Below are 20,422 nucleotides of genomic sequence, written 5' to 3'. Positions count from 1 at the left end.
AATACACATTAAACTGGCAAATCCAAAAAAGATACATATTATGCTTCACAAATCCAATGAAGTATTCTAAGTACACAACTGATACTAAATCACAGACTCGAATACGTTAGATATCCTTACAGCTTAAGAACCTGGCGACAACTGACAGACCATGTCATTAGCACCCCACAATTCAACTGTGGATTCTTGCCTGTCATGTGAAACACAAATATAGAGTTTACTTCGTGCTTCCCAACTAATGCATGTCACAATATCAAACAGTGAGGTGACAGTGCTATAAAGGGTAACCGGTCATTTCATCCCCGGTCACTTTATCCCCGGTCACTTCATCCCCGGTCACTTCATCCCCGGTCACTTCATCCCCGGTCATTTCCTCCCCAGTCACTTCATCCCCGGTCACTTCATCCCCGGTCACTTCATCCCCGGTCACTTCATCCACAGTCACTTCATCCCCGGTCACTTCATCCCCGGTCACTTGATCCCCGGTCATTTCATCCCCGGTCACTTCATCTCCGGTCATTTCATCCCCGGTCACTTCATCCCCGGTCATTTCATCCCCGGTCACTTCATCCATAGTCACTTAATCCCCGGTCACTTCATCCCCTGTCACTTCATCCCCTGTCACTTCATCCCCGGTCACTTCATCCCCGGTCACTTCATCCCCGGTCACTTCATTTCCGGTCATTTCATCCCCAATCACTTCATCCCCGGTCATTTCCTCCCCGGTCGCTTCATCCCCGGTCATTTCCTCCCCGGTCACTTCATCCCCGGTCATTTCATCCCCGGTCACTTCATCCCCAATTAAATTTTTTTTTCATAGTTTAATTGTGCTGTTAAGTCTTTGACATTAAGCCCTCATTTCATCTAATATATAAATGTGATTATGTAGAATGTTTTTTGTTATTTTTTGACACGTTACTAAAGCGTTTGTAGTGTTTCCTCTTCCACTTTGCATTCTTGATGATAAATCTTATAATATATTGTAAATCTGGGTGTGTACTTAGCTATAGCGCTTCCCATTGAATGTGGGGGATGTAATATTATAATATTATCCTGCGCATGACGTAAAGATCAAAGGCCAAGGCGTGGCGGAAGTAGTGGAAATCTTTTGACAGATGAGAACGATTAAAATACTTATGATAACTCCTGACTACCATCTTTAACTTTATCTTATTTTTCAATCGCTCTTTCTTGAAAATGGGCGCCTCATTCTAGCCTTGAAATGGGTTTTATTATTTTTTTCTAATAAAGCTGACTTCACCTACCCTCAGGGTATCATGTCGCCTATATAAGTTTTGCTTTTATTTCTTGTTAAGTAATACGAATCGATGGATCGTCTTCTGTACTTACAATCAATAGCCTATCTATCTTATCTTACCTATCTATCTTATCTCACCTATCTATGTAGATGAACACAATTTTTTAAAATGACCTCTATATTTATACATGTTAAATTTTTATAGTTTTAATGGCATTTAATTTTGTTGTTATCTATTTATGTGCCACACTTTTTGTCATGTAAATAAAAATGAATATATTATAAATATTGCTTATTTCACGATTTTTACAATGACTTTTTGTTAGATAAAATGATCAGATGATGAAAAGAACAGGGGATGAAATGACCGGGGGATGAAATGACCAGGGGATGAAATGACCGGGGATGAAATGACCAGGGGATGAAATGACCGGGGATTAAGTGGCCGGGGATGAAGTGACCTGGGATGAAATGACCGGGGATGAGGTGACCAGGGATGAAGTGACCGGGGATGAAATGACCGGGGATGAAATGACCGGGGATGAAGTGACCGGGGATGAAATGACCGGAACCCTATAAAGCTACGTCTGTAGTACGATTTCTCAAAATATCGGCTGTGCTATAGTTTTACTGATGTATTAATTTCATTATTAATGTCATATGAGAAATGGGTGTGGAAATAATCTTCAGACTGCCAAAGGTGACAGTATACATACACGCTTTTTTAACCCTAGACCACGCATATCGAGATATCAGCCGGACGTGTAACAGTTATTCTTACCGATGCATATATTTTTTTAACTCTTTGCCGAAGAAATAGAGTGTTGGCTGGATCGATACCTGTTCAAGATCGGAAAATTCTAGATACCCAACAAGTCTTATCTAACGTTTAATCTGGTTGAATTTGTTTTGGTTCCACAATATCCTCGTAAGCTAAAAGCATGAAATTGCGCTAAACAAAAACAATTTCTAATGGCACTTATTTATTGTTGTTAAAGTCTAGATCTATTGGCAATTTAATTACATGACTGATCCAAACTAATTGATGCAACTACATTTAATATAAGTTTTATATATATATATATATATATATTTCTTTTTCTAATTAAAGTTTTTGTTTATATGTGATCATCGACTATTTGACCATAGGGTGTGTGCTTATAGATGTTTTTGCAAAAGTTCTACGATCATCTGTTGAAATTAGAAACACTGAACCCTCGAGCGCGAAGTTTAGGTTTCAACCAAGAAAAAAAAAATCAATCTAATTAAAACCGAAGCTTTAAAAATTAAACTGTAGCTGAGTAGTGTTGGCGTTGTTGTAATCTTTGGAGACACGTGACCCTTGGACATAAATTAATCTTTATTAATTACATAAGATATTGATACGGGTGTACATTTACCTAGTAAGATTCACATTTCAGCATAACTGATTGCCTCCCCTGGGCTATTTTTAAATAAAAGAAGCATTGTTATCCTTATGTATGAGTTTCAAACTCAAAATGAAAGTAATCTTCATCTGCCTTTATACATTAACTTATAAGTGGTTAATAAAATGTTAAGAAATAGGTATCTTAAATCAGTTTGAGTTTATTAAATAAAACATTCATTAACATATTGAAAAGTGGAGACATTTTCTGATTAAAATATTTAGGGCAAAGTTTTGAAACCAGATTGTATTCATTTGACTTTGTACGGTAGAGCTTATCGATATTATACATTCTGCAGGTCCCCTCCGCTATGTACCGCCGTCCTAAAGAAAGTTTAGCCTAGGGTGAAACAATCTTCCATTCTGAGAAACATACAAAACATGTAAAACATATATATATATATATATATATATATATATATATATATATATATATATATATATATATATATATATATATAATATTAATTATTTGTACAATTAGGTTTCAACTATTTCAACTATATCAATAATTTAAGACAACATGAACAACTAAATTTGTTGAGGGAATAAGATAGTAATGTGATACATAATGCATAAAGCCGTAATCTCTAACCCCCGTTTAGTTATGACGTAACTTAAAGACGCCTAACGGTTGGATGAATCTTACCATACGATACTAAAAATGCTTAAATCTTGATCGACTCGGACGTGGCCCTGAGCTGAGTAAACAAAGCAGACGGTATGTCTTCAGACGGACTCTGTTTATTGAGTTGTCTTCAGCTACTGATAGTCAAGTATCTGGAACAGATACTAGAAGCCAATGTAACCTAACTATTCAATAATGTTCCACAGTATAGATTGAAACATAGAATCTCATGTCTAAGTTGATATAAAAAAAGTTCCCTTTCAGACCTTGCGGTCTATAGGGCAGATGATGTAAAGTTCATCTGTTTCTGTGGCCTTCGGTTAACGAGGGTGTCATGTAGCCAGCACGACGACCAACCGCCTTTACTTTTCCCCAACTAATGTCAGGTACCTATTAGTGCTGGGTGGACTTAGAGACGCTCAAAGATCCCGAAATTAAAAACCATAGTTTTCACCAGGATTACCCGGGATCCCCGGTTCGGAAGCCAAGCGCTTTACCATCGTTGATCAACCTCCCTAAGTCGATATACATTTATATTTATATTTATAACTTTTTTTTTCTTTTCTCTGTCTTCAAAACGATTGAAAATATTCCTGGAACCATTTTTTTTAAAATCTTTTCTACAGGTAAATCCTACATTGATAATATTGTAGAATCAACTTTCCTAAAAATTCTGCTATGCTAAAATGGTTTCACAAAAATATTACATCCCTTTAAAAAAAAAAGTTACTTCCAAACATTTCCTTGATTGTGTTTTCCAGATTCTCCGAAATCCAAAAAAAAAAAATAAAAAAGCTATCACTTAGTATTTCCGCTGTCAATGACAATCTAATTAATTGTAATTAAACTCTGTGCCCTGGCACATGAAAAGAATGAGACTTGAACATAATTACACTCTTGGTACAGCTATTCTCATTAGCATTCCATGTGTGCTCCTGTTTCAATGTCCAGTGTGTTCTGGTCTTTCTTCCTAGTGTGGACAGTAAGAGAAAATTTCATTTTTTGTAATTAGGAGCTCAGGAAATACGGCGCCATTTTTTAAAAAATCCTTACATTAATTTGAACTCGAAGTGTTCAATTCTACAAGATAGCAAGTGGGCATGTCCTGTTTGAGTAAAACTAGTGTCAACGTAATTTTTTTTTCTGTAGTTACAAACAATGTATTTTTAATGCACAAATTTTCTCATGGATAATAAAGATTATTACTATAATTATTAATATTATTATTATTTATTCAAGGTGTTGAAAACTTTAAAAATTACCGATTTTCAACTAAGGCGGGAAAAAAAATGTTAGCTTCCGTTTGTAGCATAGCTAGCGACATTGAAGTTTAACGTAGCGTCCTTGACATTGTTTAGGCTATCGTGAAAGTTCAAAATGTATACTGACTTAGAGATGTTTCGTTTCCGACCGCCCTAGCAATGTATTTTCAAGACTGTCCCATGTGTGAAACCTGAAATTGTTTGCCTCCTCCTCCTTAGCGTCTCTCACTTTGTGTTTCTTTAATTACTCTCGCGGAGATGGTCGTGAGCCTGGTCTCGCTAATTACCCCCCAGCTCCCCTCACCAAATCAGATTATCGCCAGACTTCTAGAGATGTTCTTTTGTGTCATCTTCCACCGCTGCTTCCATCTCGTTGCCGCAGAGGACGACATTCATCGCGGTCCAACAAGCGATCACCTGTCAATCTCTAATTGACCTGGACTCTGTTTTGTCCCTTTTCTTTTGTAAGGTTTTGTTCGGCTGTGTCCTGTTTGGACATCGTCTGTGGTGGTATCGATTACACGACATGATAAAGTAATGACTTGACCAAAGTCTCGTAGTGAAGAGACTGGAAAGATGGTTGCTGGTAGGAGGTCATATCCGGTTCGAAGTGCTTACCCAGACTACATAGCTTGAGTTACCGTGACCTTCGTGTTGTCGGATGTGACCTTTTTTTTTTCTTCTTTTGCAAACACTTTTAGTGTAGTCTTTGTTTTTTCATTGGAAATGTTTTTCAGATCAATTTTTTAAACTCATTCTCTCCTAACTTACGCTACAATCGTTGATTCCACCAGAATGTGGTAAATAATTACGGAGAGAAAGAGTTAAACTAATTTTTTTTTTCAAACTTGTTTTTTTTTTCCTTTAGATCAAGCTATGTACGGTTCCTTGAATACTATACAAATCGGTTATGAGCTGACGATGCAGTGGCGTAGCCAGCATAGGGGAAGGGAGAGTCTAAATTTGAAAATCCCCCCCCCCAAATGAGGGGGGGGGGCCAAATGAGTATTTGAAATTAGTTTTACATTAAATATTACGCCATTATCTCATGTCATGATTTCGAATGTTGAAATGCAGGGGCCCCTAAAGAGGTCAGGCCCTCAAGTGCGGGCACTAGCGGATCAAGAACTTTAAAGTGGGGGGGGGCATTTTTTCCCAAACCCTAACCCTAATGCCCAGTAAACCATAACCCTAAGCATAAACGCGCGTACAGAATATATATTATGATTAAAAAATAAAGCAGTGCTTCTAAACCTTCGGCGAAAAAAAAACAAAAACAGCCATGTTGAGACCTTTCTCTTGACAGCTAGAGGATCTGGGGAAACGCTGTAAGCTCCACCAGTGGGTCCGGTGCGAAGCCCCGACGCCAAAAGAGTTTTCTTGCATTCTTCACTGCAGAATAGCACTCTCCTGACATCTACAGCTCATTATTCATTCTATTAAAAATAGGAACTTTTGAATAATGTTTTACTTAAAAAATATTATAATATGAATTTACAGGCCCTTACTACAATGTAAATACAACCGATTTGTTCCTTGAAAAGATAAGATACCCCACATATTTAGATTAAGACTTTAAGGATGGCCGCCGAAAAAAATATTTTTTTAAAGAAGCTAGTCTGTAAGTGATACATTTTGTTCAAAAGACATGTTTGTAACTTTGTTTTGTTACAGAACTACAATTCAAAGCTCTAAACAAAAAATTTCGGAAGTGAGGAGAAATTAAGTGAACTAATTAGATTCTATTCTAAATTTTTTGCATTTTTAGTAACCAAGTATATATTGTCAGTTATAGTCCCAATTTTTTTATACAACAACAAAATAATATCAGTATGAGTAAAGGTTGTAAATAGGTGACTAGGAAAAGGATATTTGGGTTCAGAACTCATCTCAATTGTTACTCTTATTAAAAAAAAATTCGTATGAATTCTAAATTTTCCAAAACTAACTTCTTTCTTAAAATAACTAATATAAATTCGTGTGCAATTACATAAACTCTGTCGCCATATTTGACTATTCTGTTTTAAAACGTCATGTTTTCGTCTGGAAAGGGGAGAGGGCGGTCGAGTGAAAACGTTAATCCTCGCTCCTTTTTATAATTTCTGCTAATGATTGCATTTGGCATTAACGAATTCTTTGATTAAGAATTTAATTTATAGCATATATAAACTATATTAATGACACTTTTTTTTTTAATTTTGTAATTTCTTAACTAAAATACAAAAAGAAAAAAAAAGTATTGGTTTGTCCGATGGGGGGAAGGCGATCGCATGTATCGCGCCTCCCACCCGGTTCAACTCTGTTTCATTTTATATTTACTAATGATAAAATTTGAGGTCAGAGTGTGTTTGCGACATAATATACAAATGGGTTAAAATATCAATATGTAGCTTTTATATATAGATATTCAACAAATTTTGTTCACAAACTATTATTTCAAAAACGATGTTCAATCTAGACCTATTTCTCTAGCCAAATTTAAATTTATTTCTTTTTTTGCTAGAGTTTCCCCCGTGTATCCAACGAGTTAGTAATTATTTTCCCAGCACTATACATCCTCTGTTAAATTTCTAAGAAAATCGTTAGAGCTGTTGTTTTTTTTTAATCAGCGTTCAGGCTCCTGATTCTAGATTCCATGAAGTTTTGACTTGAATAGAGGTATTGTAAATACAACTTTATAAAAAATTATATCACGTGCACTCATTAAAAAATTTTTAATGGAATGAGTGCCGTGAAATTATTTAATTATCAATTTCCCTTAGATACACATTGCCAGGTTTTGTGTGTGTGTGTGTTGTGTTGGTCATAGTTTAAAATGGGGCCAAACCTTTAATTATTTTAATATCATAAATCCATTTTTTTTTCCCATAAATACCAAAGAGATATTTTGAGATATTTGGTTAATACAATAATAGACCTAATGTTTTGGGTTATTAGTCTGGATATTTTTACAGCAAAATGTAATGTATCAACTATAGCTTGGTTATATGTTGTTTACTGGTTTCTTTGGTAACGATAGTTCTTTTTAGTCGTGTAATCTCAAATCTATTTAGACTGGGTTTTTTTTTTTTTCATTTTCTGAAAGTTAGTAGTGGTATTACAGCAGGTCCTTCTCGGTGGGTGGTCTGGGGAAGTACTGGACTCCTGTGCTTTCCTGTCTTTTAATTTTCATAAATTAATTCTCCTAAAGTTTACATCGCATTTTTTTCTTTCATTGTAAAGAAGCGCAGTTTAATAAATAAAAAAAAAAGGTTCCGATGAGAAAAGATGTGACAGGCTGATTCTGAAGCGCTTTCCTGCATTCTGGGCTGGCTCTAGAATTCAATGTTGATACTAGTTAAAGAAATAAAATAAAGTAAAATAAAGAAGGAGACGCACTGGTCAATAAGTATAATGCGAGGGACATTAGAGGTCTATTTTCCACATGCAATTCTGCTACGCTTAAATGCTTTTAGAAATCAAATTGAGTGTTTTACCTTTGGTGCGAGCATGTGTGTGTGTGTGTGTGTGCAACTCATGGGATGCGTAAGTTAATGTGTCCTTTGAATGTGTAAGAGAATATTCTGACAGGTAGCAGTGCGAGCCTGGTCGAGAGTGAAAGATGGAGAAATGGGGGTGGACAGGGTGGGTTGGGAAAGAGAAAGTCTGGTGACACATCCAATGGTATCATTTAAGACCATTATCAGTAGACCGTGACTGCGATGATTTCCCGTTATGTCAGATTTGTGAGCGTCCAATTTAACTTTAAGTAGGCACCGAGGTTAAGTCGACCTAAGTGTAATGGAGTGAGAAGACCCGTGCGGAGACCTCACATCGAGCGTGCTGAAGACGACGGGTCGATGAAACGCAATGCGCGAGACGGATAATTTGATATGTTCAATAGAAATATCCACCAATTTTTTTAGAACGTAAAGTAAATTCCGTCCTGCAATATAGAAGAATCTTCTTTCATTATGATATGGCCAGCTGTGATGACAACTGTAATGTAGGTCTGCTTGACAGTGTACAAGAACCTAACTTTAATATAGAAAGCAATCTGTAAAAGTGCATTCTCAATCAGAGGCGTAACGAGGGGTGTAGAAGGGGGGGCACGATGCCCCGTGCGCCACCATCAGGGGGGGGGGGCGCCACATGCAGACTATATTTCTATCGATGTTCATGGAAAATGGGGTGGGGGCGCCAATAATGTACCTTGCCCCGGGCGCACGTTTTGCCCCTGGTATCATATCTCTACCAATGTGTCCAAGCAAGAATATTATATTATGTTGATATTGTAGCGGTATGTCGCCTTCAGTAGAAAGATAGCATCATCGATGTTGTTGTTGTTCTTCTTCTTGATGATGATGTAGCTGTAGATGATGTTGGCGGTGGTCGTAATGATAATGTTACTGTTGTTGATGTGAACAGTGGTCTTATTGATTATGCTGTTGTAGTTTGTGTTGGCGGTGGTAGTATAGATGATGCTGTTGTAGTTGATGTTGGCAGTGGTCTTATAGATTATGCTGTTGTAGTTTATGTTAGTGGTGGTCCTATTGATGATACCCTTGTAGTTGATGTTGGCTGGGGTCTTATAGATTTTGATGTTGTAGTTTATTTTGGCGGTGGTCGTTTGAAGATGTTGTTGTAGTTGACATTGGCGGTGGTCATATTGATGACGCTGTTGTAGTTTATGATGATGGTTGATGATGACGATGATGATGGTTTTTAATCTGATTACTTTCAGTGGCGTTAACATTTGGCCTTCAAACTATTAATAAATAAAAATAAGATGGAATCAAACTTGAGAAACTCCAGTCAGACACCAAGAATTGTAACTCTTTAAAACCACAACACCATTTCTTTGAGATGAAAACAATGCAAGATGAATTCATCGTAAAAATAACCAAAAATTAAATTAACTTCACGACAATAAGAAGTTAGGAGATGAGGCTGGAGGGATGGCCTCAAATGCGTAGGTCATATGTACCTTAAAGTCCATTACAAATTTTTTAATAGGCTATATACAAGGAAACGATGTGAAATGGCAGTATTTACAAAAACATTTTCCTTGACGTTTCTTGGAAGCCCCTTAACTGCAATATTATCAGAAGAAATAATGAAGCCAATAAGGTGCGTTCACAAACAATACGTAACGAACTGACTTATGGATTTAAAAAAAAAACTGGAACGAGGTTGTCTGTCCCATACTTTCCACTAGGCTGCATTTTTTTTTATCTTTTTGTCTCTATGGTTAGAGATTCAATACACTGAAACTGGCTGCGCTGGTATAATTGCCGTTATCAAGAGGCTGTTACAGTTGCCATTCGTCAGTTACATTTCTCGATAACTGAGCCAATAGCAGAGTACAGAGGTCAATGACTTTGAAAATATTTACGAATTATTATATTGGTTTTCTCCCTTACGTTTATATTGTTATTTTGGTTGTCTTCCTTAGGTTTAAAGTTTGTTATTGAATTGCGTTATGTTTTGTTAGCTTATATACTTTTATACTCCAAGGCAGCGGTGGGCAACCTTTTTGTATCGAGGGCCGCATTAAAAAAAGTTTGGGAATGGCGGGCCGCATATATATATATAAGCTTGCTGTGTAGAATGTCTTTTAATTCATATATACACTCTATTATATTCACGTTTCTTTCCCTTTTTTTCACACTCCGCGTTGAAATACAACAAGAGTTAGCAATTTTTTAAACCAATTTTAAATTATTTTTTTTTAATTGCTGTTGTCTTTTTATATCACAGTATCCACACAAATATACAGTTGTACTTAATGTGCAGTATTTTACTTCTTACACTCGTACATAATGTTTCTTAACTGTGAAACTATCTTACTAGTTTTTACCTCTGTGTGTGACTGCTGTCAAATTATAGTCAGTCAACATTGACAAGTGATTATACTATTTTAGTTTCCACAAAAAAGATGCTTGCTCACTGAATGAGACAATATATGTTCCGGAAGTTAAATGTCTGGACGAGCGAAACCTTCCCTTGTGGAGCATCACCAGAGAATGCTGACCATGTTTTTAAATCAAGAGACCCGAACAAGACTGGAAACCACTACGCAGTTCATATCTTATTACTGATCTGAACCCTCCAATATGTACAATGAGAACGAAGAAGAAGAGCTGATGTATGTGTACCCAAATAGTGTGAACAGAAGCAAGGCTTTTTTAAGTGTGGAAATACAGCTTCTGGCACCCATAAGGTCTCCCGTGATAGTACAGACTGGAGCTTCTCTTTGCTTTGAGTTATGTCCTTTGGATCGGCTTCTCTGCTAAATGATGAGCTGATGGTATTGAAAACTGGTTCTTGAAACGTCTTAAAATTTGCTTTTATAAATTGCACAATAAAGGAATCTTTATAAGTGTTGTACTTTTAATCATTTCATTAATAATAGTTTCACCTTTCAGCAAAGGAAAATGACCAAAACTATTTTCTTTTACTTGCTTGTAGAAATGGGAAAGCCTTGTTTGAAAAGATTTAACATGTATTTACATTTCATATGCTAACAATCAATTGTAATAACAATTATAGCTAAGATAGAACATGAAATTTGTCTTCCACTCTTCGTTAGAAATATTGGTAACAAAGTCACAGTCAATGTCCTTCAAGGAACAAAACACTTTCTTCCTTGAGATTTTATATTTTTCTCATTTGCCTTGACTATGCTAAGATAGCGGATATATTCGATTATTTATTCAAAATCAGACTACCCGTGGTTAGAACTACTAATCCTATTTTATAATTTTGTGTAGTTTACAATTCAATGTTGATATTACACGCAGCTTTGTGCAAACTTTCCTGTTTCGAGTTTATGGTTCTCAGTCAAAGATTGCGCTCCATCAGTTGTTACACTTGCCATCTTGTTCCAAGCCTACCCAACACTCAGACATTATGTCTTCAATTGTGTGTATCGATGTATAGCCAATAATCATTAGTCTTCGTTTACTTAAAACTTTTTATAATGAGACAGTTTCAATAATTTATATAAATGTTATTTATAATATTTGCATTTTTCTATCTTTATACTGTGGGCAAACCTGATTTCTGTAGGTGTCGGCGTGCCGCATAAAACACCTCGGCGGGCCGCATGTGGCCCGCGTGCCGTAATTTGCCCACCCCTGCTCCAAGGTGACATATTTTTCTTTACTGATTTCAAAGTACGCTCTCGGATAAGTAACTAGGATTAAACAGCAAAAAAAAAATTAAGCTATTTTTTTTTAAATATATCCCTTTGACACCAGAGGCTAATTTAGGATGAAATTGTCATTTGTGGCAGCTGTCAGGGTTACATTTAGCATTATCATTGTGTATCCATTGGGGCGTCAGTGCCGTAGCTAGGAATTTGCTAACATTTTGGGGCCCGGGGGGGGTGATTATGTTTTGTATATAATATTGTAAACGGTACGTCATAGAACCTTGGTTGTAAGACTTAAAGAATTCTATGTTTATTTATTATTTTACGATTATTTCATTGGTCCATTGGTTGGGACAGAGTGACAGCGCTTGAAGTTTTGTTATTGTTGACAGTGGACCGGAGTTTTGTGATAGCATCGTAGGAGCCATTATAAGGCAGTTCAGATAGTTAATGTATATTTAGGAATTCAGCTTTTGTTGGCGTTGTCTACAGTTATAATTTATTCCTATTTCTTTATTAAATATTTCTTATTTCTAATGCATCCCTGGTGTTCTTGAAGTATTGCATATGTAATGTATCCATGTCAAAGTCATAGGCTAGGAGTTCACAACAATCGCAACAATGGTGGAGCAGCAAGTGTGTCAACAAGTTGACAGGTGAACTATTTCATCCTTATAGTACCACTAACGTGTCAAATCTTTGACAAACCAGGAGATTTATTATCTATTATCTCTGGCTAGCAGTAAGCTCTACTGACTTGAAATAAAGAGCTGGAAAATTAATTAACTCAGGGACTAAAACTCTTGTCCAAAGTATAACAACAAACCTACGTCCATAAGATGACTGAAAGAGTATACGGTGACCTACTAAAACTTTACGAAACGGGGAAGAGTCTTGGCTACCAGAGGGAAGAATTGGAAGAGTGGGTTGCTAAAATCATAAGACAGAATGAGGAGAGAGATGCTAGAATGGAAGAAAGGAAACAAAGGGCGAAAATAGAAGAACGGAAGATGGCAATGCAGGAAGAAGAGATGAGATTTAAATGGAAACTAGAAGAGGACCAAGTAGCGGCCAAAATAAAAAGAGACGACGAGGAATCGAAGGCCAGAATCGCTGCAATTGAAAAAGAGAGTAAAGCAAAGGATGTTGAGGAGCAAGAAAATAGAGACACGAGGAAAAGAAATACGCCCCAAACAAAGAGACAAAAATTCGTGGAAGGCACGGACAAGATGGATGCATTTATCAATAGATTTGAAATGTTGATGAAACTTGAAAAGGAACCACAACACGAATGGGCCATACAACTTCTCAGTTTGGTCGGAGGAAAGGCCCTCGATGCACTACAAGTCCTAAGCGATGACGAGGTAGCAAACTATGCCATCCTCAAGAAAACATTACTTGATTTCTATCAATACAGCGAGGACGACTACCGACAGAAGTTTCATGAGCTAAAACCACCATCAGACGGCAACATGAAGCAATTTGTTTCTGATGTGAAAATAACGTTCGAAAAATGGGTTCAAGCGTCTGGAATTGAAGAATCCTTCGAGAGTCTGAAGCAGTTTATCATCGTGGACAAAATCGTATCAACAGCTGGGAAGAATCTGTTTGCTTTCCTACAAGAAAGAAAACCGAGAAGTGTGGAGACCGTTATGGAACTGTGTCAAACTTATGTAGCAGCACATCCGGGCGAAATACTACAAAAGGTTGAAAACAATGAAGAAATCGAATTTGCCGCCGCAGCAGTCTCTACAACAGCACGATTTACAAAGGAAGAAACAGCACAACAACATAGTTCTCCACAAAACAGAGATATACAAAGAGAACGAAATGATTATAGACTAAATCAGTCACCGGCCCAGAGAATTGAAGTGAGATGCTACAACTGTGGGAGAATGGGGCACATAGCGAAGTATTGTCGAGATGCCCGGAGAACAGAGTACTACAAGAACGATGTTGTAGCCCATGTTGGAGGCTTGGCGGATAGCCTTTCACCGTACGTATGTCGAGCTATAGCCAATGGCTATCATACCCACGCCCTACGCGATACTGGGGCCACCAAATGTGTACTCTTAGCTAAACTTGTGAGACCTCACCAGTACACTAAGAGACAATGCAAAGTACAAGGTTTCGGAGGGCAAATAAAGAGCTACCCAACAGCTATAGTACACATTAACTCTCCGTATTTCAATAAAAAGGTGGAAGCTATAGTTGTTGAGAATGGTCCATTCGAAGTGGTGATAGGGAATGTACCAAATATAGAGTGTCCCAGTGAGGCTCAGATCGACAGATGGAAACAATTTTTTTAACTGGGAGCCAAAACAAGAAGCTGATGACATCGACCAATCAGCAACGACTGAATTTCAAGGGCAACAACAAATGAGACAAGGCTACGACCCTAAAGACGTAGAAAACCGTTGTCCAACAATTCCTTTAGAAACGATACAACAAGTTCAAGGCGGACAACAAAAACTAAAAACAGAACAAGAAAGTTATGATGATGTTAACAGTAACGAAAATAAGGAAGATTTATTTGTGCACCAGACGGCCATAGTTAAAAGCAACCCAAGAAAATACCCTACAAGTGTTAGAGAAGGCGGAAAAACGGAATTTGACGTCGTCGAAGAAGAGAAACAGCAAACGTAACTGGTCCAGGTGGTTCTAATGTGCAGGGCAGTAGAGATTCTGCTGACAGAAGTAGCTCTAGGACGAGTGGATGGTATCTATGGTACAGAGAAAACGGCAAGGGAGGAAGGTGGCAGTATCCAGAGGACCCAGGAGAAGTCCAGCCTCAAAGATACCAAGACTATCAAGGACGTAGACCTTGTTACAGACGCAACTATGGCAGCCCACCAGTCAACAGATATTATGGCAGCCCACCTGTCAACAGATACTATGGCAGCCCACCAGTCAACAGATATTATGGTAACCGAGACAGATGGGGAGGTCCATGGCGACGAAGAGAATTTGACCGAACTGGTTATGGACGTGGAAAAGGAAGAAACGACCATGACGTCAGACGCCAAGAACTGAAGTAAGCAATGACACCCTCAAGATACCGTTAAGACAGCAAAGAGGACGAAATAGGAACGTGTCCGTTTACTGGAGACCACAGAGAGAAACGTTTTACTATTATGTTCAGAGGGCAGTGCACGCTCCAGTAGAGTGATGAATGTTTTTTTTGATTGACAGTGGTGGCGAAATTCAAGGCTGACCTGCTTCTAGAATGTGCATGTATTTTGAAACTACACATGTGCAGAGCTACTAGTATAGTTTGGACTAAATTTCCTTAAGGTCAAGGTCATATAGAGAGTTACAGCCATACTGTAGCTGACTGTGTGTGTGTGTGAAGACTACTTTCAGTTCCTGTGACTGAAAAAAACAACAACGTGAACATACCTGTGTCGAAGTATTAGGCAAAATATTTTACTTAGTGACCTTTGATCTAGCGACCAGAAGGAAACAACTGTGTGTTAGTATGAGACAATGTGAATTTGTCTGTACCAGTCACAAGTTTGCTGTGTATAGAGACATTGTTTTCCTTGACAACTGGCAGTACTTTCTCGAATCGCTTTTGACTTTGAGTCACTCTTGATTCAGACGATGTGCATCAAGTTTGAAAACAGCACTGCAACAGAGCAGTCCCACTACACCCCCAGTAATGTGACTCCACCACATTTGATCAGACTGCAGAGCGTTGTCAACATATCTTAACACCACTACCTTTAATCTTCTTGGTGTGGGAATAACGTTTTGAAACCTCGGCGTATGAGACTATGTGTAAAAGGTGAATAGTGAAACAAGGTGACGACTGACAGTACAAGTCTTTTGGTGGGGCAGCTTTCCACCATAACAGCCTCAGAACAATTGACTCCATTCATGGCGTTTTAGACCTACATTCCTAGGATGTATGACTAATTATAGCTCCATACCTAGTGTTTACCCCCCCCCCCAATCCTCAGGACATTTTATCTTATTCCTATTCTTATCTTATTATATGTCGACAACCCATTTGACTCCATTCTACGTGCACAGTTTGACAGATAGTTCTCAGCTTACAGCCAATGTTGACCAGATACGAAGGTATACGAATCGCCGCGATGAGTGATCAAGGCCTGCATTACCAAATACCTAATATAAATGCTGATCAGTTGAGATGTATTTCCTTTTAAACAAAGTCACAATGTAGTGAAGCAAGTCTCCTATTTGTATTGTACATGAGTACTTGATGACCAGATTTTGATTAGTTTAAACTGATGATGTACAGTTAGTGTTTTTTTTCTCCAATACTAGTTAATTCTGGATGTTGTAAATAAAATTGGTTGAAATTGTGAACAAGGAGAGTTAATTGGGAAATGTAGATATGTTAACTTGTTATTTGGTGGCGACTCTGTCATTTTTCCTTTTCCAATTTGGTTTTGAGTTCAATACTATTGAGGGTAGAGTGTATCTGTGTATTTTTTGTGTGCACTCTTTCTTTACCTGATACTGAAAGCTAAGCTAGTAACTTTGTACGCTATTAATAAGTTATATTAATAGCTTATTTTGGTAAGGGGGGAGTGTGGTGATTATGTTTTGTATATAATATTGTAAACGGTACGTCATATAACCTTGGTTGTAAGACTTAAAGAATTCTATGTTTATTTATTATTTTACGATTATTTCATTGGTCCATTGGTTGGGACAGAGTGACAGCGCTTGAAGTTTTGTTATTGTTGACAGTGGACCGGAGTTTTGTGATAGCATCGTAGGAGCCATTATAAGGCAGTTCAGATAGTTAATGTATATTTAGGAATTCAGCTTTTGTTGGCGTTGTCTACAGTTATAATTTATTCCTATTTCTTTATTAAATATTTCTTATTTCTAATGCATCCCTGGTGTTCTTGAAGTATTGCATATGTAATGTATACACGTCAAAGGGCTTGATCTCTTTGGGGGCCCCTGCATTTTTCGTAATATTTAATATTTAATGTAAAAAAACACTCTTATGGCCCCCTTCAAGTGGGGGCCCTGGGGGATTTTCTAATTCTACCCCTTCCTCCCTTACCCTAGCTACGTCTCTGTGGGGTGTTTATTGTTCTCCTGGCCTACGCAACCATTTAGATCGCTCAATGTATTTATTTTTTTTAAAGTTGACAAGCATTATGGCTTGCCAGGCTCTCTCCTGTATCTCGGAGATACTAGCCCCCGTTTTCGTACAATGTCTATGGCAGCGCTAGGCATCATAAACTAAACACTAGCCGCGAGCATTAGAGTTTGTTTTCATTTGTATTTCGTTCCGACTTTGTTTTGTTTGTGTCTGTGTTTGTGTAGATGAAATCTAGCACTTGTTCCTTTTTTTTTCTAAACAAAAACAACTAACCGTCTTGTCGTACCTTATCTGAAAACGCCAGGAATACCACCAGATAACACACTTTACAGGAACACACACTTTACAGGAACATACACTTTACAGGAACACATACTTTACAGGAACACATACTTTATTCACGCGCGTTTATTTGTACACTAAGCTTGTAATAGCGCGTCTTTCGTTTTTTTTTTTGTTTTTTTTTATGTTTTTTTTTATATCCTGCTCATTGCACTCTGGTCCAATCTCTTTTTGTTGAGGGGGGGGGGGAAGGAGGGGAACTGTCAGGGACACTGGGAGGTTTCCGTGCTGCCTTGGGGCGCTCTGCTCGGATCCCATTTCACGTTTTTTGTGTGCATTGAGATTCGTACTCGATACCTTTTTTTGTTTTTTAGCAAGGCGATTTTTTTAATATACTTTAATTGTAGTTTTTTTTATCTGTCTGTCTGTCTGTCATATTCAAAAGCTTACGAATTCTTTGTTGTATAATGTCTTTGGAATATCATCCTTCACATCAGTTAGTCTGATTATCCGTAGGAGCACCACACATGATCTGTCAACCATCTTACTCCATTCCTCTCTGTCTATTGACTTGGATTTAAACATCTTTCAATGATAGGCTCTTCCCTTCTTTTATGTTATTTTCCCATCACTTTTTCTATCTTCCTCTTCCTTTTTTCCTGGTACTGTTCCCTGAAGGAAGGTCTTTGCGAGCCCGGAGGACCTTGTGAAATGTCAATAGAGTTTAAGTTTGCGTTGTTGTTTTTTTAATAGTTGTTAGCAAGTTATCGTGGGACCCAATAGCCGTTGTAATCCTGTTTTTTTTTAATCTTTTCATTGGTGATCTGGTCTTTGTAATATCATAAATCATGTGTTTTACTTTTTATGTATTACATCGTTTTATTACTGACCCACTTTGTGACTATGGAAACATTTTTTTTCTGTAATGCAATAAAATAATGTCCCATGTGTAATTGCCTCTTCTGCCTCATTAAATCTCTAATTTTCACGTCTTCAGTTCAAAACATACCAACTTACGCATCTCTTGTCACCATTAAATCTACCCGCCCGATCAACCGGAAGATATTTGCAGAAATGACGCTCAGGCGTCCTTGAACCTTGAAACCACAAATTTAAAAAAAAATGGAGCCGAAACGTTTTTATTACATTGGCACATTGGTGATGGGAGAAATGTGTGACTGCTGTGATAGTTTGTTGGTTTGTCTCCCTTGCGTTCCGAGTGAAGGCCTATCGATCAAACAGATCATCGGAACAGAAAAAGATCGTAAAAAAAAAAAAAAAACACAAGCGGTGAAAGAAAATTAAATCATACAGAAATATCGATTTAACGCCTGAATGAATTTATTTTTTAAAACGTTTATATTATTTGTTATCAAACTATCAAAACTGTTTGATCCTGTGTATCATGTAGGCCAACGTTTTATGTGTCATGTCTGTTGTATTTGTCCTGTCTATTACTCACTGAAGTCTGTTTTATTCGTATTTGTATCATGCATGTTGTATTTGTATCATGCCTGGGCCTGTTGTTTTTGTATCATGTCTTTTGTATTTGTCATGTCTGTTGTATTCTTATCATGTCTGTTGTATTCTTATCATGTCTGTTGTATTTTATCTTCTTTGTTGTAGTAATATCTAAACTGTTTGATCCTTTATATAACGTACGTTGTATTTGTATCATGCCTGTTGTATTTGTATCATGCCTGTTGTATTCGGATCACGTCTGTTGTATTTTATCATATCTGGTGTAGTTTTATCCCATTTGTTGTATTTAAATTAAGTAATAATAATAATTATAATTAATTGCTCTAATATATCACATGCTAGCACCATGCTCAGTGTGCTATGGTCCAATCTCTTTAGTGGACTAGTGGAGACGAGGTATCGGGGAGAAGGTTTTCCGTGCTGCCTTTATGCGCTCATCAAACACAACTCTGAATTGTTAATAAAAGTCACAATAGTCAGCAACGTTTTATTCAGAATAGTGTAAGTATTATCATTAAATTTCGAAAAAGTAATCAATTAATTATTGATGTTGAAACTACCTCAAGATTTGAGATTTATGTCCCTTACGGTAAGGGATTCCCAGATCTGGATGTTCTAATTAACTTCTCCAGATCAGCAAACATTTTTATTTCTTCCGACATGCCTGGCATTTTGGGGGGAAATAAAGAAAACAAACCCTTGACCTTCGTGAGTGTATAACTGCCCTTGCCTCTAGCAGCTCATTCCCAAGAAGAGTGTCTATAAAGGGAAATCACTCGCTCTGACGTCAAAAAAAAAAAAGGGAAGCTATTTCGAAAGTAGAAAATAAAAATCTTCACATTTGAACGCATAGGATTTGTAATGACGTGAAGAAAAAAACGACTCCTTGGGATGATTGAAGCGTTTATAGCATAGGGCTTCTTTAATTAATTCTTGTCATAAATTTTCGGGAAATTGCTTTGAAATTCATCAACGCTGTTATATAATCGTGTGATAATTGAATTAACGTGTGGGGCGTTTGAATAAATAAAAAAAAATCTTGCCTGTGATGGAAATTAAATATATTTTTTGGGGTTCGGTTTACGTGTTGGATGGAAGGGACGCTTTTATTTCATTATTTTGTGTGTTTGCTTCTTGCGTCAAGATATAATTATATATTTTAAGTGTAGGGTTACCAAACATCCGGCAAAAGGAGGACATCTCCTCATTGTTGAGGCCGTTTCCTCAATCTGGAAGGCATTGACTTTAAGTATGAACAAGTCCAGAAGGCGCGGTGGCTGAGCGGTAAAGCGCTTGGCTTCCGAATCCTGGTGAAGACTGGGATTTTTAATTTTAGGATCTTTGGCGCCTCTGAGCCCACCCAACTCTAATGGGTAACTGACATTATTTGGGGAAAAGTAAAGGCGGTTGGTCGTTGCGCTGAAATCATTTGCTGGACAGAAAGAAGACAAATTGTTTCCAAGCTACTTTGTGACCAGTGGTGCTCGAATGTATTTAAGGCTGTTTATGTGAAATTCGCAATTCAGAGCTCAGAAAAGAATAGACGGGCCTCTCTTTTGGTATGCTGGTAAGAACAGCTGCTGACCAGAAAAGAAAGTGGAGTAATTCGGTTGCACTAACATTGACAGCTCCCCCTACGTCGAAAATCAAGGGACAAATGATGAGATGATGAGGAAAGGTCTGGGAATGTTTCTTTTGAAAAGGCGTATTCGTTGAATAGCACAGCCGACAAAAGAGATATAAACCCTGCACTGGGTGTGGTGGCTGAGGGGTAAAGTGCTTGGCCTCCGAACCGAGAGTTCACGGATCTCGGTGAGGACTGCGATTTTTAATTCCAGAATTTTTAGGACGCCCCTGAGT

General features: G+C 37.6%; 1 protein-coding gene across 2 annotated transcripts in view; it reads left to right on the top strand.

Moving 5' to 3' along the window:
• LOC129928728 (uncharacterized) overlaps window positions 1-20,422 on the top strand; it is a 196,617-nt gene that overhangs the window by 118,167 nt on the left and 58,028 nt on the right. The window lies entirely within an intron of this gene.

This window comes from Biomphalaria glabrata, chromosome 10 (genome assembly GCF_947242115.1).
Source record: "Biomphalaria glabrata chromosome 10, xgBioGlab47.1, whole genome shotgun sequence".
Classification (NCBI taxonomy): domain Eukaryota; kingdom Metazoa; phylum Mollusca; class Gastropoda; family Planorbidae; genus Biomphalaria; species Biomphalaria glabrata.
Note: the sequence above shows the minus strand (reverse complement) of the source record. Positions and strands in the feature narration are given on the sequence as shown.